At 45.0% G+C, this 22,819-nt stretch overlaps 2 pseudogenes; one reads left to right on the top strand and one right to left on the bottom strand.

Moving 5' to 3' along the window:
- Positions 1-147: 147 nt before the first annotated feature.
- On the top strand, positions 148-2,856 carry LOC136534902 (heat shock protein 81-1-like; annotated as a pseudogene).
- A 1,989-nt stretch (positions 2,857-4,845) lies between these two features.
- Positions 4,846-22,723, bottom strand: LOC136534901 (pentatricopeptide repeat-containing protein At2g44880-like; annotated as a pseudogene).
- Positions 22,724-22,819: the final 96 nt, after the last annotated feature.

Genomic DNA, 22,819 nt, shown 5'->3' with positions numbered 1-22,819 from the left:
CATTGACAGTGGCATTGGTATGACCAAATCAGACCTCGTGAACAACCTTGGTACCATTGCGCGGTCTGGCACCAAGGAGTTCATGGAGGCGCTAGCTGCTGGTGCCGATGTGTCCATGATTGGCCAGTTTGGGTCGGTTTCTACTCGGCATACCTTGTCGCTGAGAGGGTCGTTGTGACCACCAAGCACAACGATGATGAGCAGTACGTTTGGGAGTCTCAGGCTGGTGGCTCCTTCACTGTCACACGTGATACCTCTGGGGAGCAGCTTGGCAGGGGTACAAAGATGACCCTCTACCTCAAGGATGATCAGGTATAGCAGAAATTTACTCTGTTTTATGTTTTGGCATGTTGTGTTTTTTCTATTGTCATGCAGCAATGGTTGGTTATTTAATGTAATTTACTTGGTTAATGTTTTTGCATGTTAGTGTTAATTTCTATTGTCATGCATCCATGGTTGGTTATTTAATGTTTAACTTATGTAGCACTTTTGGATGACACTGCTAATGCACTTTGGCTATAGTAGTTTTATTGAAATCACATAACTATTATGTGGATAGTGGGTTTAGTTTTTAAGCTGCTATGGAAATTGTGCTGATGTTCTGTTGGGTTTACCAAATATAGAAATTTGTGAATCTAAAATGACTGAATGATCTGATAGTAAATGTGGATGCTAAAAGTGATAAGAGCATACCATTTTGTAGTTATTAAATTAATTCATTGCAGGTTTGATTGGTTCATCCTAGGAATATCAGGAACTAGCTTACAGTCTTTTGTTATTGTTGTTAAATGATATAGTCCCCTTGATTAATAGGGAAAATGTTTGTTTTTTTTTAAATCTGTTGTGCATGTATTCAGCCATAGCATTGATATTGAATTAAGTTGAATGACTGTACAAAGATGATAATAACTGTTCTGTGTTGAGTTGTTTAACTGAACATTTGATAATTAGGTTCAGCCATTGGTGCACTGATATTAAAATATAGATGTACAGTTTTGCTGTTGCACTGAACATTCAAAGAGTTTGTGCTGCTACTATTTTGTCATTTGGCTAGTTATTAGTCTGTACCTCTTCCTTACGATTTGCTCTTATTATTTACAGTTGGAGTACCTTGAGGAGCGCCGCCTGAAGGATCTGATCAAGAAGCACTCAGAGTTCATCAGCTACCCAATCTCTCTTTGGATTGAGAAGACCACTGAGAAGGAAATTTCTGATGATGAAGATGAGGAAGATAAGAAGGATGAGGAGGGCAAGGTTGAGGATGTTGATGAGGAGAAGGAAGAAAGGAGAAGAAAAAGAAGAAGATCAAGGAGGTTTTCTCATGAGTGGCAGTTGGTCAACAAGCAGAAGCCAATCTGGATGAGGAAGCCTGAGGAGATCACCAAGGAAGAGTATGCTGCTTTCTACAAGAGCTTGACCAACGACTGGGAGGAGCATCTTGCTGTGAAGCACTTCTCTGTTGAGGGTCAGCTTGAGTTCCAAGGCCGTCCTCTTTGTGCCAAAGAGGGCCCCCTTCGACCTCTTCGACACCAGGAAGAAGCTGAACAACATCAAGCTCTACGTCCGCCGTGTCTTCATCATGGATAACTGTGAGGAGCTGATCCCAGAGTGGCTGAGCTTTGTCAAGGGCATTGTTGACTCTGAGGATCTTCCCCTCAACATCTCCCGTGAGACCCTCCAGCAGAACAAGATCCTCAAGGTCATCCGCAAGAATCTTGTCAAGAAGTGCATTGAGCTGTTCTTTGAGATTGCTGAGAACAAGGAGGACTACAACAAGTTCTATGAGGCCTTCTCCAAGAACCTGAAGCTTGGCATCCATGAGGACTCCACCAACAGGACCAAGATTGCTGAGCTCCTGAGGTACCACTCCACCAAGAGCGGAGATGAGCTGACCAGCCTGAAGGACTATGTGACCAGGATGAAGGAGGGCCAGAATGACATCTACTACATCACTGGTGAGAGCAAGAAGGCTTGTTGAGAACTCCCCCTTCCTTGAGAAGCTGAAGAAGAAGGGCTATGAAGTCCTGTACATGGTGGATGCCATAGATGAGTATGCTATTGGCCAGCTGAAGGAGTTCGAGGCAAGAAGCTTGTCTCTGCCACCAAGGAGGGCCTGAAGCTTGATGAGAGCGAGGATGAGAAGAAGAAAAAGGAGGAGCTCAAGGAGAAGTTCGAGGGCCTCTGCAAGGTAATCAAGGAGGTGCTGGGTGACAAGGTGGAGAAGGTGGTGGTCTCTGACCGCGTGGTGGACTCCCCCTGCTGTCTTGTCACTGGTGAGTATGGCTGGACTGCTAACATGGAGAGGATCATGAAGGCCCAGGCGCTCAGGGACTCCAGCATGTCTGGGTACATGTCCAGCAAGAAGACGATGGAGATCAACCCCGAGAACGCCATCATGGAGGAGCTTCGCAAGCGTGCTGAGGCCGACAAGAATGACAAGTCTGTCAAGGACCTTGTCATGCTGCTGTTCGAGACGGCGCTGCTCACCTCCGGCTTCAGCCTCGACGACCCCAACACCTTTGGCAACCGCATCCATCGCATGCTCAAGCTGGGCCTGAGCATTGATGAGGACGAGGCCCCGGAGGCTGACACTGACATGCCCCCTCTGGAGGACGACGCCGGCGAGAGCAAGATGGAGGAGGTCGACTAAGCCTTACCCTGAGTCCTGGCGGAAGAGCGAGTTTTAGCTTAGCTATTCTGGTTATCGTGTCTGAACATCTTGAGTTATCGGTTTATTTTGTGTGGTTTACTTTTGCTAGCCTGCAATGTATGGGGCTGGATGCGCGTGTGTTATTGAACTAAGTACGTTAATGTTGGTATAATAGTGCTGCTATTATCCTGCTGTCTTCCAATTAATTTTTGTTGTTTTGCTTGCTCGGTTTTTTATCTGTTAGCTGCTGATCGCAGCAGTGGTAAAAGCTTTCGTAGTACACATTCACATGTGAACTGGAACGAATCGTCAAATTCCCCTGTTCCTGGATCAATGTGATACTTTCAGTTGGCCAAAGTATGTGCGGAGGAAATGCCCCTCAAAAGGATGCAGTAATTTTTAGCAACTTAAACAGAGAGAGCTTCTTAGTAACTGCTCTCAAATACATTAGACAACACACTCAAATATTAGTCAAACCAACCTGTATTTATCTAAATTGCAAGTGTAACGAGTAGTACTTACTATATGTAAAGATGATTTGCTTCGTGATTACCTGAACGAATGTTGCCTTTTGCAGTATCGATTTGTCATTAGACTGTCCATGATGATGGTTTTCAGACAGTTCTGAAACTAGTTAGAAGTGTTCGCCAAAAGGATCTAGTACCAACAGCTCTCCATATTTGCAGGTAAAGAATATGTAATCCAATCTACCATGCTAAAGCCTCTGTAAGAACTCAAAAAGTCAAACCTATCCTATTGCATTGAGCTGGATTCCCCACCTGATATTGTGAGGTAAAAACTTGTATACAGATACTTAGGCGATGTCCAAGGATGTCTAAAATGTAGCAATCTCACAGGAATTTTGTACAACTTTCATGAAATAGTTAAATCACTGGATCCCAGTTACAGACATGGCATAGTTGATGTTCGAGGCATAAAAAGATTGGCAAACTGCTTGCTCAAAATGAACGTTGCCAGAAATTTGGAGGAAAAGTTTGACTCGCAGCATTTAGCCCGCAGGAAAGATGCAGCATATTACTGTGAGGAAGACTGACGTTTTTTTAAAATAAATAAATAAATAAATTTAGCCGTCTTTTCCTCCCCAAATTGAAGGTAACCACAAGTCAACAAAGTCTAATGTTTAGAACAAACCCAGTGTTCTATTCAGAGAAAAGGGGGAGGAACCCAGTGTTCACCAAGATCATAATCTTAGTTAAGATTACGCAAACACATGTGGTCCAATTTCTTGAAACTTCTAAGCACCATCTTAAGAAACACATGATGCTTTAGAGAAGCATCCTGAGCAAGCCATATTTTTTTTTGACGGGTAGCAAGCCATATATTTTGGACTGGAAATGTGCCGGGCTCCTGATTAGACATAATAGATGGTAACATGTGGCCTGTTAGTCAAATCAGGAGAAACTTTGAAAACATCATATCATGACTTAACTGTAATGGACTGTCTTGAGAGATGAGACATTACTTGGAGAAGGTAGGAAGGCCTGAATGAAATGCTGAGATGAAAGCAATCATACTCCCTGAGGAAATCATAAGGACCCTTGCATATAAGGTAGGAAGGCCTGAATGAAATGCTGAGATGAAAGCAATCATATTCCCTGAGGAAATCATAAGGACCCTTGCATATGTACCCTTGCGCAGTGGTATTTGTTATTATTGCCTTATTGGTCCATGGTTTTGTAAGAACTGAAACAGACATTGTTGAGGACAATACAGAAAAATGAATAAAAAACAGTTCTGTGGTAGGAGAGACAAATCTTCTGCTTTTGTAGGATGTAGGATACGATGATTTCAGACAGCTCTGAAACTAGAACTGCTTCGTTAACAACAAATTCTAGTCCCAACAACTTATTGGGGTTTATACTCTTATGTGGTATGCACTACAATTGCTGGTAAAGAATGTGATCGAATAAGATGTCAAAGCCTCTCCAACTGCAAGAACTCAAACTAAATACATTGAGCTGGATGATCCACCTAATTTCCTGATATTATACTTATGCATAAAACCCCTTGCCCTTGGGGCATCAGCCCATTTGCCTGCAGCGGCGTAAATGTCAGATATCGGAACATGGCAGCCAGGCTGCTTTGTATTCTGTAATAGGCGCATATGAGAAATCTGGGCGTGAGGTGGTGTGTGTTTGAAAGAGCCCGCTCTTAACCCCCTTTCTTTATTCTTCTTAATCCAACGACACGCAGCTCTCCCACGTGTTTGAGGAATAAAAGGGTTGCTTTGTATTGAGGTAGAGGATCCTGCTCCGTACTCTTTCGGCTATATCAAGTCTCTTATGCACTCGACCAGCACCTAGTAGCGCAACCAGAATCTTGACATCTGGGGCCATCGGCATGCCAATCAGCTCCTCTGCCTCATCAAGTAACCCTGCTCGGCCAAGTAAGTCAACCATGCAACCATAGTGCTTGAGCTCCGGCTGCACACCACAAGCAGATGACATGCTCTGAAAGCACTGCCGACCCTCATCAACCAGCCCAGCATGGGCAAAGTGTTGGGAGTATGTCCTAGAGATAATCATAGAGATGATTATATTGCCTTATCCATGATATATTATGAGTTCATTAAATTTTCATTAAAGACAACCTATATCAATTAGCAATTATGTGAATTGTTTGTGAAACTCAGAAACTTGTATGGTTATTCTAATGTTGTCCCTGGTCAGAGTTCGTGTGAGGACACACATGAATAATGGATCAGCACATTATTAGTTGATGACTATGTTTCACAAGTCATAGACATGGAGATGTCAAACTAATAATGTGGGCACATGTATGACATGGGGCTGGACTGACCCAACGTGAGATGTTGTTATTATCTCTATTCACATCATGTACGTTATGTCCTTAGACCTAAGATTGTTGTATGTATTCAAGATGTGAAACGACCTACTCAGGGACTATCAAACGGTACTCCGTAACAGGGTAGTTATAAAGGTGGTTTTTGGGTTTGTCGGGAAACATGTTATGAGACATAGACAATCAAGAAAGAATTTGCCCCTCTCTATATGAGAGAGATATCACTGGATCACTCTAATGATTAGATCAAGAAATGCATGGCCGTGCTTGGGTTAAGTGTTAACCTATGAGTTGGACCAAATATCGTGAGGCAAGGGAATAACAAGTATGTGGTTTTGTGGTGGTTCATCTGATATGATCTTTGCGTACGCATAACAGTTGACATACCTTGCTAGAGGCCGCTATCAACTAATGGCCGAGTAGGAGTACTCAGGCCATGTCTATGTGTGCGTGAACCCATAGGGTCGCACGCTTAAGGGGCTGGAAGCCTAATTCGGATTGGATCTGAGTTAGACAAGGCTTAGGGTTACTAATGGGCCTCCAACTCGGGAGCTCATTAGGGACGCCTATAAGTAAGTGGGGTGGGCAACAGGGCTAGGTATCCATGTCATTTTGGCAGCCGCCGCCGCCCATCCTACACCCGCGCCTACTGCTCCTCGCGGACCTAGTAGGTCGGAGGCGCGACGCTTCCTCCCTATACGTATGGATACCTCGGAGTTGCTGCATCTGGAGCACAAGGATGAACCGCACGAAGGGGACGAACGTATGGACGACCTTACAACTGTACGGCACTGCTACGACACGTTCGACTACATCGAGTCGCTTCCGCTGCACCTGCGCGTCTAGTGGTAATCCCGTGATCTATAACTAGCAGTAGATCCTAGTTTATGAGGTCAAATTTTTGTTTTCTGGCTAGCCACTAGTAGAGAACAGACCTTTGATCCAAGGGCCAAACCAGGCTCTAGTCCCGGAAAATATTGCGCCCGGGACTAGAGAGACCTTTAGTCCCGGTTGGTGGCTCCAACCGGGACTAAAGGTCCCTGCCCAATGGCTCTTGCGCCAGGCCGTTGTGGCAGGGGACCTTTAGTCCCGGTTGGAGCCATCAACCGGGACTAAAGGTCGACATTTACTCCCGGTTGGTGGCTCCAACCGGGAGTAAATCTCTTGTCCCGGCTAGTGGCGTGGCCCGGGACTGGAAAGTGACCTTTAGTCCCGGTTGGATCTACCAACCAGGACTAAAGATCTCCCCTATAAATCCTGCTGGCCGTCTTCTTCCTCCCCGAGCCCGTCCGAGAGCTTCAGTTCAAATTTAAGCAGTGTTCTTGCTCTTTCTCCATCCATTCTTCGATTCCTCCATCGATTTCTTTGATTCCTCCGTCGATTCTTCGGTTCTAAAGGTTACCAACTTCATACTCTCATGTTTCACCATTGTTTTATCTTATTTTGTTCACTATATATATGGTTCTTTATTGTGGTTTTTTTCATTTATAAGCAATTTGAGCTCAAAATCACTTCAAGCTTGCATATTTACATGAAGGAAGGTTAAAGTAGCTATTAAAAACTAGTATTCACCGTTCATTTATAGCATGCATAGCACACTTCATTGTTTAGAGATATAGAGAATTTTAGAGTTTTTTTAATTTTATTTGTTTATAAAATGAGAAATTTATAGTGTATTAAAAAATGAGTATAGGGACTAGCGCCTCCGACTGGTATGACAGATGCAATGCAAGGCCGTGCAATATGAAGCAAATCTGTTCTCTTTTGACGATACGCCCGAACAGCCGGACCTAACAGATTTGGTGGTTGAACGGGTCCGTCGGCCATCGCCGTGTAACTGTATAACAAAGAACGGCATCGATCGACCATAGTATTTTATTGTTCGAGGTCCGGTCCGGGGTGCAATGCAATGCAATGACAATTGACAATGCGTTGCTAGGTCAAAATATGGTCATTTCTATGGACTCCACGACTAAACATTTTATTTTAACTTTTATGAAATGAAAAACTTAGAAAATAGTTAGAAAATTATAGAAAATCCGTACTAGTTGAACTTGCGGACCGTGTTCATTTCAGCGAGCATGTTCTCTGGCGAGCGGTAACGGACATCAAGGAGGAGCTTTGATTCTACGAGGGAGAGCGGCAACGGTCGTGAAAGACCGTGTTCCCTTCCTCGTAGAATCGGAGCTCTTCCTTAACCAAGTACGGTGCCGTCCGGTGGAGAAATACTCGCCGAGATGATCACGTAAGCAAGGTCAACTAGTACGGATGGTTATTTATTGAAACATGTTTTTGAGCTATAAATCTTGCTGGCCGTCTTCTTTCTCTCCGAGCCCGCCCGAGAGCTTAAGTTTAAATTTAAGCAGTGTTCTTGCTCTTTCTCCATCCATTCTTCGATTCATCCATCGATTTCTTTGATTCCTCCGTCGATTCTTCGGTTCTAAAGGTTACCAACTTCATACTCTCATGTTTCACCATTGTCTTATCTCATTTTGTTCACTATATATATATGGTTCTTTATTGTGGTTTTTTTATTTGTAAGCAATTTGAGCTCAAAATCACTTCAAGCTTTCATATTTACATGAAGGAAGGTTAAAGTAGCTATTAAAAACTAGTATTCACCGTTCATTTGTAGCATGCATAGCACACTTCATTGTTTAGAGATATAGAGAATTTTAGAGTTTTTTTAATTTTATTTGTTTATAAAATGAGAAATTTATAGTGTATTAAAAATGAGTATAGAGAGTAGATGGCAACTGCTTCCAGGTCCTCAGCCTCTCATGGGTTTCCAAAGCGATTTAGGCCGGGCCTCCCACTCATTGCATGCGGCAAGTGTTGTGATGAGACGAAGATTGTGATAGAGTACCGAGTGAAAAAGGAGGGTCCCAACAAGGGTCGCATTTTCTACAGGTGTCCGGATCGCAATGTGAGTTATTTTATCGTATTTAATGACTATGGTTAGTTTATACCTATTTTCATGATGGTTCTGATTAAAGTTATAATTTTCTATTTTAATTTCAATGGGATGGCACTGGATGTTCAGGCTTCTACTGGGAGGAAGAGTATGTTGAACTCATGCAAAAATATCTTGCACAACAGGCAGATATGGTGGCTAATGAGGCAGTGATCCAGCCGAAGAAGCCCAAAGATATTGAACAAACGGGGGATCTATCTGTTTTGGTTGGGATTGGTCGTGAAATCCTTATACTGCTAAAGTGCATTTTAGCTTTAGTGTTTTTAGTGGTAGTTGGGATTGTCTACATTGTAGCGAGGCTTTCTTAAATTTATAGCTTTTGTGGTGGTATGCATGTTGTATAATTAACTAATTATGTTCTAGGTTTTAATACGGTATTTATGTTATGTAATGCAGATGAGTCGGTATTGGATGTACAATGCTGATCGTCGCTCCCAAGAGTTCATGGACGGCGTGCATTCTTTGTTACGTGCGGCCGAGGCAAACAAACACGATGGTTTCATGTGCTGCCCATGTGCCGTATGTAAGAATACGACGGAATATGCTAACTCAAAGACTCTTCATTCACACTTGTTCAAGTCGAGTTTCATGCCAAACTATATTTGTTAGACGAAGCACGGAGAAACCGGAGTTATAATGGAAGAAGGTGAAGAAGAACAATGGGGCGATGATGACATTTTTGCTGAATATGGTGTCTTCAATGATACTGCAATGGGGGAAGCTAAAGAAGAGGTGGGGGCAAAGGAGAAACCCACTGAAGAAGAGGTGGGGGCAGAGGAGAAGCCCGCTGAAGAAGAGGTAGGGGCAGAGGAGGAGCCCGCTGATGATCTTGGTCAGGCCATTCGTGACGCACAAAGAGAATGCGAAAGTGAAAAGGAGAAGATCAAGTTCGACCGCATGCTAGAGGATCACAAGAAATTGCTATACCCAACTTGTGATGCGGGGTAGAAAAAGTTAGGTACCACATTGGAATTGCTGCAATGGAAGACAAAGAATGGTGTATCTGACAAGGGATTCGTGGAGTTACTAAAAATCCAAAAGAAGATGCTTCCGAAGGATAACGAATTGCCCAGCACTACGTACGAAGCAAAATAGGTAGTCTACCATTTGGGATTAGAAATCCAGAAGATACATGCATATCCTAATGACTGCATCCTCTATCGTGGCATGGAGTACGAGAAGTTGGATGCATGCCCTGTATGTCATCGCGGTATAAGATCAGGCGAGATGACCCTAGTGATGTTGAGGGCGAACGTCCCAAGAAGAAAATCCCTACCAAGGTTATGTGGTATGATCCTATAATACCACACTTGAAATGTCTTTTTAGAAACAGAGACCATGCAAAGTTGTTGCGATGGCACAAAGAAGATCGTAAGGTAGATAATATGTTGAGACACCCTGCTGATGGGTCCCAGTGGAGAGCAATCGATAGAGAATTCTCCGAGTTTGCAAGTGACGCAAGAAACTTAACGTTTGCTTTAAGTACGGATGGTATGAATCCTTTTGGGGAGCAGAGCAGTAGTCACAGCACTTAGCCTGTTACTCTATGTATCTACAACCTTCCTCCCTGGTTATGCATGAAGCGTAAGTTTATTATGATGCCGGTGCTCATCCAAGGCCCAAAGCAACCTGACAACAACATCGATGTGTACCTGAGGCCACTAGTTGAAGAACTTCTACTTTTGTGGAACAAGCCAGGTGTACGCGTGTGGGATGAGCACAAACAGGAGAACTTTGACCTGCAAGCATTGTTGTTCGTAACAATCAATAATTGGCCAGCTCTAAGTAATCTTTCAGGACAATCAAACAAGGGATATAATGCATGCACGTACTATTTCGGTGACATGAAAGGTATATTCTTGAAAAAGTGTCGCAAGGTCGTGTACCTTGGGCATCAATGATTTCTTCCTGCAAATCACCCCGTAAGAAAGAAAGGCAAGCATTTTAAAGGTAAGGCAGACCACTAGACCAAGCCTCGCAACCAAACTGGTGAGGACATCCTCGATATGGTCAATGATGTAAAAGTAATATTTGGAAAGGGACCTGGCAGCCAACCTATTTCGAAGGACGCCAACGGTCACGCACCCATGTGGAAGAAGTCCATATTTTGAGAGCTACCCTATTGGCAAGTCCTTAAGGTCCGCAGCGCGATCGATGTGATGCACCTAACGAAGAATCTTTGTGTGAACCTGCTAGGCTTCATGGGCATGTATGGGAAGCCTAAGGATACAATTGAAGCACAACAGGACCTACGGTGTTTGAAAGAACGAGACAACCTGTATCCAGAGAAGACAGATGATGGACACCAGTACTTAAGTCCTGCCAGCTACACTCTTAGCAAAGAAGATAAGGACAGCTTGTTTGAATGCGTAGATAGCATTAAGGTATCGTCTGGATTCTCCTCGAATATAAAGGGTATAATAAACGTGCCAGAGAAGAAATTTAGACACTTAAAGTCCCATGACTGCACATGCTCATGACTCAATTGCTTCTAGTTGCATTAAGAGGAATTCTACCGCCAAATGTACGTCTAGCCACCGTGAAGCTATGTGCATTCCTTAATGCAATTTCTCAGAAGGCAATCGATCCAACGGATCTAGCGAAACTATAGAATGATGTGGTTCAATGTCTTGTCAGCTTTGAGTTGGTGTTCCCTCCTTCCTTCTTTGATATCATGACACACCTCCTAGTTCATCTGGTCAAGGAGATTACTATTCTCAGTCTTGTGTTCCTACACAACATGTTCCCCTTTGAGAGGTTTATGAGAATCCTGAAGGAATATGTTCACAACCGTGCTTGGCTAGAAGGAAGCATCGCCAAGGGCTACGGAACAGAGGAGGTCATTAAGTTCTGTGTTGACTCCATTCCCGATATTAATCCGATTGGTGTTCCTGAATCACGACACGAGGGGAGACTAAGTGGAAAGGGGACACTAGGGAAGAAAACATATATTGGTAAGGGTGATGATTATTTCAATAAAGCACACTACACAGTTCTACAGAACTCCTCCTTGGTAGATCTGTATATCGAGACACACAAGAACCTCCTTCGATCTGAGTTCTCAGGGAAGTCTGAAGCATGGATTACGTGTCAGCACATGGAAACTTTCAGCGACTGGTTGCGAAAAGAATGTCAGGGTGATGAGAGTATTGATGAGGAGCTATATTTGTTGGCTAGGCAGCCATCGTGGCATATCCTCATATATAAAGGGTACGAGATAAATGGGAATATATTTTACACAGTAGCATAAGATAAAAGGAGCACCAACCAGAACAATGGTGTCCGCATAGATGCCACCTAGGAACAAGCAAACATACTATGGCCGCATAGAGGAGATATGGGAACTAGACTATGCATCTTATTTTAAGGTACCTTTGTTCAAGTGCTAGTGGGTAAAGACGACTAGAGGCGGCGTAGCAGTCGACAACCAGTATGGAATGACAACAGTGGACCTCAACAATATTGGGTACAAAGGTGAACCGTTTGTCCTTACAAAGGATGTAACTCAGGTGTTCTATGTCAAGGACATGTCTACAAAACTGAAGAGAGGGAAAAACGACAACCACCCAATCAATGATGAGCCAAAGCGTCACATAGTTCTTTCAAGAAAAAGAAACATCGTCGAAATCGAAGACAAGTCAGACATGTCAGAAGATTATGAAAAGGATGACCGAATTTCACCCTTCACAGTGAACAAAGACCCTAGCATCCAGCTAAACGATGAAGACACTCCATGTTTACGGCGCGATCATAACCAAGGGACATACGTCAAGAAGAAGTTCATTACTGTGCCCGCTTGATATATATATTGATGTTCAATAGTGTGTATTGGAGATATTATGTAATAATTGTGAATTTATGTTTGATGTTGAATTATGTCACGTTGAAATGATATGAAAACAAATTTATGTTTGATGTTGGGATTATGTCACGTTGAAATGATGTGAAAACAAATTTATGTCTGATGGTGGGATTATGTCACGTTCAAATGATGTGAAAACAAATTTCCAGTCGAAACATAAGAGTTTTTCTGAATTTAATTAAACACTATATTTTTGCATTATCGAAATAGTAATTTAAACACTATATTGTGTTTTAAAACTTGTTAAAAAAATTAAAACTTTAGGTCACATAATTTTCCTGTGTGCAATAAAGCAAAATAGAATCTATATTTTTTTAAAATATTTTTATGTCTTTTATTTAATTTTCTGTGCAATTAACTATCCTTTTATCATTTGTGTAAAAAGAAATATATTAAAATCCTAATGAATTGGCGGGTAGCGAAACTGCAGTTCGGCTGTCCGCTAAAAACCTTTAGTCCTGGGCGCCACCACCAGCCGGGACTAAAGGTAGTCCCGGGCGTTAACAGGGTCCGGGACTAAAGGGCCTTTAGTCCCGGCTAGTGGTGGCGCCCGGGACTAAAGGTCCTCTCCCTTATATAGCCTCTGCGCTCGCCCCGACCCCTCTTCTTCCTCCTCCCCACTGCCGCGCCAAGCCCTAACAGACCGCCGCCGCTCGTCCGATCCGTCGCCAACGTCGCACCTCGCGAGCGTCCGCACGCGCACCGGTGCCCCACCGCCCCGACGTCGCGCGCTTGCCGACGCGCCGCCCCCCGACCACCCCGGCCCGTCCCCGCTCCACCGCAGGCCATCCCCGCCCCGACCCCTCTCCACCATGGCCAGCCCCGCTCTGCCGTGGCTGTCCCTGCCCCGGCCCCGCTCTGGCCCAGTCGTCCCCGCCTCGGCCCTGCTCCGCCGCGGCCGTCGCCCGCCCTGGCCGTCCCCGGCCCCGCTCCGCCATGGCCATCCCCGCCCTAGCCCCGCTCCACCGCAGGGCAGTAGAGGAGAGAATGGAGGTGGAGGAGAGAAGGGAGAAGGAAGAAGGAGAAGGGAGGAGAAGGAGAAGGAAGAAGGGAGAAGGAAGAAGGAGAAGGGAGGGGGAAGGAGAAGGGAGGAGGAGCCTCGACCGCCGGCCACGCCCCTCGTTGCCTCGTCATCACTGCCTCTGGACGCCCATCATCGCTGACCCCTACGTACGTCGGTCGTCACCGTCGACCCCTACGTACGTCGATATGTGTTTGTATGTGATATATGCAGAGGAACACCTCGTTGTGTTGTATGCAGAGCAACGCCGCCTCGTTGTGTTGTATGCGGAGCAACGTCGCCTCGTTGTGTTGTTTGCGGAGCAACGCTGCCTCATTGTGTTGTATGCGGAGCAACACCGCCCCGTTGTTGTATATGTGGAGCAACGCCGCCTTGTTGTGTTGTATGCGGAGCAACACCGTCGTTGTGTTGTATGCGGAGCAACGCCGCTTCATTGTGTTGTATGCGGAGCAATGCCGCCTCGTTGTGTTGTATGCGGAGCAACGCCACCTCATTGTGTTGTATGCGGAGCAACGCCGCCTCGTTGTGTTGTATGCGGAGCAACGCCGCCCCATTGTTGTATATGTGGAGCAACGCCGCCCCGTTGTTGTATACCCTAGCGAGAACAACGATTCACCCTAGCGAGAACGACGATTCGCCCTAGCGAGAATGACGAATTCGCCCTAGCAAGAACGACGATTCGCCCTAGCGAGAACGACGAATTCGCCCTAGCGAGAACGACGATTCGCCCTAGCGAGAACGACGAATTCGCCCTGTCGTTCTCGCTAGAGCGAATCGTCGTTCTCGCTAGGGCGAATTCATCATTCTCGCTAGGGCGAATTCGTCGTTTATATGACTTGTTTACATATATGACTTGTTTATATATATGACTTGTTTATATGACTTGTTTACATATATGACTTGTTGACATATATGATTGTTTACATATATGAATTGTTTATATATATGACTTAGATTTATTTTGTTTATGACTTATTGTACATATATGACTTGTTTACATATATGACTTGTTTATATATATGTGACTTAGATAAATTTGTATATGATTTATTGTATATATATGAGTTGTTTATATATGTGACTTAAATTTTGTTAAATTTGTTAGATATGGCTGCCCCAGGAGACAACATGGAGGAAGAAATGATGAATATTATTGCCAATGCTGGTGAGCAGGATGTTGATGACGGAAGTCAATACCTAGCTCTTGAAAATGAGCAAGAAAATATTTTGCAAGAAAATACAGGCGAGGTATATATACTAAATATATATTATATGTGGATATTGTATATATTTCTGTGTACAAAATATATTTATTTATTATTTTTTATATGTAGCCCTCTAGATCGGCGACCACAACGGCGAAGAGCAAAAATGTTCGAGGACCGAAGAAACCACTGGAGGGCCGGTACATAATATCGGAATTCAACATCGAGATAGGCGAACCACTTGGTCCACATAAAAGGAAATTCATGGAACACTGTGGGTACCTTGTAAGGGACAGAATTCCGATCAGTATCCGTGAATGGAAGAAAAAGATCAACGAGCTTGATGTTAGTTTTGTCTCTGATGTTGACAAGAATTTGCTCTAGAATGATATCCTTGCCCATTTCACGTTGCAAGCGGATGATTTGATGATATCAATGATGATAAATTGAAGGAGCTAGTTCAATCGTGGGCTATGAAGAAGATGGCCACACAATTCTAGACTTGGAAGAAACACCTATACAACACATACATCAAGAAGAACGAAACGCCAAATTTCAATACTGCTACGGGCCCAATCTCGAAACAGAGGCCCTATTGGAATGATTTCGTAGAGTACAAGATATCAGTAGAGGGTGAGGCACGGATGAGAAGGAACCAAGAGAATGCCCAAAAAAAGGTATACCACCATGACATGGGATCAGGTGGCTACGATACTGCCATTCCGAAGTGGCAAAAAATGGAAGCGGACATTATTGCCAAGGGGGTCGAACCAGAATCAGCCAAGTGGCCCCCATGCTCGAAGAATTGGTTTTCGGTCATGGGGGAAGACTCGACCCATAGACCGGTCTGGCAGTGTACGGGCAAAAACTCGAAATAGCAGCATGCCGATTGGCTTTTGCTATAGAAGCTAAAGAGATTGGTGTGTTCAAGCCCAATAGAGAGAAGGATGAGCTGACGTTTGCCATCGGGACTATTGAACACACTGGCCGAACCCAAGGCTTAGGATGCAACACTCCATGGGTTCATGGTTTCCCTAATGACAGGGAAACCTACCAAAGCTGCCAGAGGAGCAAGGAGGAGCAAGCAACGTGGGTGACAATGTTGGAGGAAATGGTGCTTGAAGCAAAGGAGCGAGAAAAAGCAATGAAAGCAAGAATGCAGGAAGAAATCAGAAAGCAAGTGCAGATAGCAATGAGTGCCCAGAGGCAGGCATTAGAGTCAGGAATGAATGTTAATATTAGCCCCCCTGGTCAGTTGAAAAGCAGCTGCGTTTCCACTGAGCTGCCAAAGCAAGATGACACAGCGCTACGCTTCCCCGTGGATGATGTCACTACTCCAATGACATCAATTGAGTTACATGTTCCAAGGGGGAATGACACAATCAAGGTCGCTGTCGGTGTTTTTACTCCTCTAGACCCTACCAAGACACCAAGAATCCATGGGGCACCAATACAACCTGGATATGCTAGGGTCACAGTGGATAAAGTGAGCAAAGGTTATGAGGATCTAGCTCTTGACATTCCTGGAGGTGATGGAGAGAAGACTCTAGGAGAAGTAGAGAAGACATATATACTATGGTGCAAGCGCTACATCATTATCCCTCGGGCGTCTGCTCCACCGCCAGCAGACATTAGGTGCGGACAAAAGTTAACAAAACAATTTTTTGATAATTTTTCTATGGGCATGACTAATAATAAGCATTTACTTATATCTCATTATTTTTTGTACTCACAAAGCAGGGCCTCCGCCAACCAAAGTCCAGTTGTTGCTTCTCTCGACCATCATAGTGCTTAGGGCAATGATGACGCCTTCAAAGGCACTGTTGCATCCCCACCATCTCCAACTCCTCCGCCGCCTCCAAGGAAGTCCACAACTCCTCCGCCAAGGTCTCCAACGCCTCCGCCGCCTCCAAAGTCTGCACTACCTCCAAGGCGGTCTCCAACGCCTCCTCGCCTCCAAGGAAGCCAACCCCTAAGAGGTCCGCCCCGCAAACGAAGCCGTTGCCCTACCCGTCGGCAAAGAAGTAGAAAGCAAATACTCATCCAGTTATTCCCCAAAAACTATGTTATGAGAAAAGTGAACAGGAATGAAAGGATGCAGTACAAAAAGAAGTGACAGATTTCTTTGAAGGTGCAAAACAGGCACGACGAGCGAGGGAGAACCCGGAGCCATCATACTTCTTCCTACCTCCAGATCAGCTAAGAAAGAAGTTGGAACAAAAAAACAGAATTCTCTTAAGAGCGCCGCGAAACAACCGATATCAGACTATGACCGCTCTCTCACCAAGTCATATGAGGCGGCGCAAAACAGAAGAAAGTAGGGAAAGGTGCTGCACAACTCGGACAACAATCGCAACAATCAATCCCCCCCTTGTCGTTCCTAACGAATATGGTTCAAACTTAAATTTAGTGGAGGAGGTAGGCGGCTATGAGTCGTTTCTTCGGTTTTATGAGGACACTGGTTTAAACCTTGCCGAAGTGCTCGCTGAAGGACCATCTGCTCCGGAAGTGGATCCTTACAAGAAATTTGTATCAGGCCAGAGTCTATACAACCCAGAGAAATTGAGACTTTTCCTTGTGTGCTATTATAAAAGATCGTAATCTTCTGTGTGCCCCTGAAAAAATTCAGCGGTCTTCAGCGCCACTACTCCAACTTTTTCATGTCATACATGCCACTTCCGTCAATTTGGGCTCTAAACGCCGTCAAACTGCAGGTGTAAAAAGACGAAAATGCCCTTAAGTTCAAATATGTTATTAATTTTTTTGAGCATCTTAACGACTTCAAATGAAAAAACTCAAAACTAGAAAGTTGTAGATCTCGTCAAGATCTATAATTTTTATATAATTTTTTTTCATTTAATTTCCCAAAAAAAATAATATATTTTTTCTAAGATATATTAATCATATCAAATCATATTTTTTTACGAAATTAAATGAAAAAAAAATTATATGAAAATTATAGATCTCGACGAGATCTACAACTTTCTAGTTTTGAGTTTTTTCATTTGAAGTCGTTAAGATGCTCAAAAAAATTAATAACATATTTGAACTTAAGGGCATTTTCGTCTTTTCACACCTGCAGTTTGACGGCGTTAGCGTCCAAACTGACGGAAGTGGCATGGATGACACGAAAAAGTTAGAGTAGTGGCGCTGAAGACCGCTGAATTTTTTCAGAGGCACACAGGGAATTATGATCTTTTATAATGACACACAGGGAAAAGTCTCAGAAAAATTAGGTGAACTGGATACGTAAATGTACCTGCTAAACGGGTGGTATATGTCGGTGTCTGATGTGGGACAAATCTATCTTTCTGTCGGAATTAGAAACCACCATTACTTCCGTGGCAATGACATTATCTATGTCGAGCTTCCAGAATTACACCAACTATGCCACCTGGACTCTCTCGACAAAAGTCTTATTAGCTGCTATTGTCTATAAGTGTGATTATTTTCTACTATATTCACAATTTCTTTATTATATATTCATAATATATATTCATAATTTTTATGTATGCAGATATGAGATGACAGAACTTAGAAAGAGAAAGGATAATGATGTTGGGTTCATTGATCCGTATGTCGTATACAAACACCCTAACCCCCCGAAGAATTATAAGCCTCAACCTGAGAGAAATCTCATGAATTTCTTAGTGAACCAACGCGACAAGAAGGAGATACTCTTCCCCAAGTAATTAATGTCGATCATATATATGGGACATCAATATTTTCTTACTAGCTAGTTACCCCTCTCTCTCTCACACACACACACATATATATATGTTTATGCAGCAATCACTGGATATTGATGGTCATCGATATGGCCAATAGTAGATTGAAAATCTTAGACTCGTTGAGAAAACCGCAAATGGAGTATCAAGACATGATAGATATTATACAGGGTAATTAATTTAGTTTCTCTATAACAACATATATATATATATAATGGCGCCGATCTCTCAACAATTATTAAAGGTTAAATTATTTTTTTTATTTTATTGGGAGCAGGGTTTGGAAAAGGTTCATTGAGGAACAAAAAATGAAACATTACAAAGCACCACTGGTGTAATCGCACACGAAGTAAGTACTATAACTACACATTTATATTCAATTAACACCATATAATGATTTCAATTCACCCTAATTGATTTTTTTTGTCGTAAAAGTGGGTTCTAAGGCAGGAGCAGGGGTAACAACTACTGCGGATACTATGTTTGCGAGTTCATCATGGCGTACTCAAAGAGAACTCCTGAAGAGCAACTCAAAGTACGTATATAAATACTTTTCCTTTATATTATTTCGATCGTATATTTACAATTTCTTTATTGCTCTCATTTGTATAAGTAATTACATGAGCAATAATACACATATATATATATATATATTAATACTTTTTTCTTTTAACTTTTATTGAAGACTAAATGGTTGAGGAAAAGAGTCATACGACTTGACCAACTAAAAGCAATTCGAGAGACTATAGCAGGATTTCTAAATGACCAGGTCATCAACCCAACGGCGAGTTCTACAATGACCCGAACGAACGTGGATGCCAATCTGGAGGAGTGAATTGCTAAGGACATAAACAATTTATATATCAAACCTTTGTATAATATATATATATATATATATATATATATATATATATAATATATATATATATATATATATGTGTGTGTGTGTGTGTGTATGCACATATTATATGTACATAAAATAACGTGTGTATATATATGATCATTCATATATATTTGCATGTACGTGTATATTCGTTTGTTATTTATGTACAAAGTTCGAACGAAAACTTACGCATGCGAAGTACACATATATATTACTATTAGCAGCATATTCGAAAATGTATTTTAATATCAAAACTAATTATTAAATGAAAAAAGAAACCAAAAATAGAAACCAGAAAAAAAAGAGGGACATTTAGTCCCGGTTGGTGTTTTCAACCAGAACTAAAGGTCCTGCCCTGTGGCGGTCCCTGACTAGGGCCTAGAGGCCCCCTTTACTCCTGGTTGGTGTTTCCAATCGGGACTAAATGTCCTCTCCTTTAGTTCCGGGCGTCAAGCCAGGACTAAAGAAGGGTACCTTTAGTCCCGGATTGGTGCTCCTGGTTGGGAAACCGGGACTAAAGGGGTTTCCCAACCAGAAGCAAAAAGTCTTGGTGCACCAGTGAGCATAGCATCCTCGTAACCCTACAACAAGCTGTCAGCACACTGACGAATGTTATGTCATCCGGCTTTTCTTCTGACATTCTCATCTGCTCAAACACATCAATGCATCGCCGAGCATCACCGTTTACGGCCAGCCCGTGATGAGTGCATTCCAGGCGGAGACATTCTTCTGGTCCAAGGAATGGAAAATTTTGGTAGCCATGTCTGTTCTCCCACACTTGGCATACATGTCTATGAGAGCAGCACCAAGATTGAACTCATTGTCAAGCACCATCTTGTGCTTATCAATGAAGATGTGAGCCCATCTCCCTTCCTCAAGAGCAGTCAAATGTGCGCATGCTGAGAGCACGCTCACCATGGTCACCTCATTAGGCCGGATATCGCCATCGCTCTGCATTGTCCTGAATAGCTTCAAGGGTTTGCGCGTATCGCCCAGCCTGTGCATACCCAGAAATCATGCACGTCCAAGAAAACGACATCCTTCTCCGGCATCACATCAAACCACTCCCTCGCACCATCCATCTCTCCATTCATCGCGTAACCCCGGATCATTGCATTCCATGACACAAGATTTTTGACCGGCATCTCGTCGAACATCTTCCTCGCCAACGGCAACAGCCCATGTCTTGCAAAACCCCGTCACCATTCAAGTTCCATGTGACGACGTTCCTCCCAATGGCATGGCATCCGATCAAACATCTCCCTCGCTACATCCAGCTCCCCAGCAAGCCGCATTAAGCTCCCACCATCCGCGCTCCAAGATACGCCATTCCCTATGAGGCATTTCGTCAAACACGCGCCTGGCGTTTCCCAATCTCCCCGCACTTCGCGTAGCCAAAACCACCGTGTTCCAAGACACCACGTCGGCGACCTCCCGCGCACGATTCGAGCACGCCCCCGCATCGACGCCTCGTCGCGAACGCGGGGGCTTTTACATTTTTACCATTATAAAGATTGTTACTCATCCGAATATCACTTTTAGAATGACACTTACAACTTTTACCAGATGAGAGAAGTTTTAAGTTATCAGATTTACCACATTTTGCGCATGTGGCATGCCATGCACCCTCGACACGCTGGCATGAGCACGTGACAATGTCGTTGCTACCCCTGCTGGCTCCTCTCTCCATTCCCGACAGCTAGGTCCCGCGGCACCTGTCACTTCCAGGTGGACCCCACTCGTCAGCTTCGTCTTCCAGCTCCAGCACCTAGATGGGAGACAGTCAATCGGCCAATCTATCCAGCCACTCCATGCAAGGCACTTCCTCGTGGTGGCCTACAGCATGTAAGGCCACTACCATGTCAACCCTGCACGCACGCTCGCGCATCGCTGCTCAGACCAGCGGCTGCACGGCCACCCTCTCGATCTCGCTCTCCGGCCACCGCCGCATGTTCCCCTCCTCTCCTACCTCCCGTTCTCCGACTGCATAGACGACGGGACCTGGCCCACCGACTCAGAAGACAGGGCGCGGCGCCATGAAGCCAACTTCAGAACCCTCTTCGCCATCGTCAGCCACCTCGCAGCCACAGCCAGTAGCGGCCGGGCCGCCGGTGACCTACGTGGTATGCACCCTGAGCATGCCGGTGGTCGGCGAGGTCGCCCGCGCGCATGGGCTCTCCCGCTGGCCATCTACTGGATCGCCAAGCGACCGTTCTCTCCATGTACTACCACTACTTCCACGGCCACGACGAGCTCCTCTGCCTCCTCGCCGCCACCGGCCAGCATGAGACAAGCGGAAACCTGAGGTCCGACGATGAGGTCACTCTTCCAGGCATGCTACGCCCTCTTAGAACCCGCGACATGCCGAGCTTCTTCTTCACCGGGAAGACGAAGGACGGCCTGTCCAAGATGGTGCTCCAATCAATGGACGAGCTGTTTCAGCAGATCGACGAGGAGAAGCCGGCGGTTCTGATGAACACATTCGGCGTGCTGGAAGACGTTGCACTACAAGCACTCTAGCCATACATGGACGTCTTCGCCGTCGGTCCGACAGTTCCACTTCCATTGAAGAACGATGAAGCAAGCGAATTAGCATAGAACCATCTCTTCCAGCACGACGAGACGGCAGCGTAGAAGTCCGTCGTCTACCTCTCATTCGGAGCCTGCTGGGATACACGAGACGGCAGGCCGAGGAGGTCCTCCACGGGCTGCAAGCCGGCGGGCAACCCTACCTGTGGGTGGTGCAGGGAGGGCCGCGCCGAGGAGGTGGACGACCTCTGCCTGATGGCGGCAACGGCGGCGGGGATGGTGGTGGAGTGGTGCGACCAGCAGCGGGTGCTGGCGCACCCGTCGATGGGGTGCTTCGTGTCTCCCATCAGGTGCTGGAGCTGTAAGACGAAGCTGACGAGTGGGGTCCACCTGGAAGTGATAGGTGCCGCGGGACCCAGTTGTCGGGAATGGAGAGAGAGGAGCAAGGTAAGGGTAGCAACGACATTTCACGTGCTCATGCCAACGTGCCGAGCTGGCGTGGCATGCCACATGCGCAAATGTGGTAAATCTGAAACTAAAACTTCTCTCATCTGGTAAAGTTGTAAGTGTAATTCTAAGAGTGATATTCGGATGAGTGACAATCTTTATAATGGTAAAAATGTAAAGCCCTCGAACGCGGCGTACATCGCAAGCAGCGAGTTGACGACGAAGGTGTCGGCCAAGAACCCGCGCCGAGCAGCTTGGGCGTGCACCTGCGCTCCCGTGCGCGGGAAAGAGGGGTGCCTGGAGGCAGACTTGACCAGCGGAGGGAACGTGAAGTGGTCGGGGAGGTATCCGGACCGAAGTAGGGAGGAGAATGCGGCGAAGGAGAGGCGCGGGGAGGGGGACGCGGCGGAGGCGCGGATGAGGAGGTTGTGGAGGAAGGTGGCGGAAGAGGGGAAAAGCGGGAAGTAGAGGCAGGAGAGGGCGGCGGCGAGGTTTGGGTGTGAAGGAAGGTAGGATATGATGAAGCGGAGGTGATCTAGGCTCCGGCAAATCTCGGTGGTGGCCGACGAGCGGTAGGAGGCGAGGTGGCGCCGGCGTTACCCTTTTCGCGGAGGACGGGGAGTGTTCGTTCGAATATTTGCAAGCTTATTACTCGATCGGCATTGGATGGCTGAGATCACGGTACAAATTACAGATT

Source organism: Miscanthus floridulus, unplaced genomic scaffold (assembly GCF_019320115.1).
Source record: "Miscanthus floridulus cultivar M001 unplaced genomic scaffold, ASM1932011v1 os_2361, whole genome shotgun sequence".
Taxonomy (NCBI): Eukaryota; Viridiplantae; Streptophyta; class Magnoliopsida; order Poales; family Poaceae; genus Miscanthus; species Miscanthus floridulus.
Note: the sequence above shows the minus strand (reverse complement) of the source record. Positions and strands in the feature narration are given on the sequence as shown.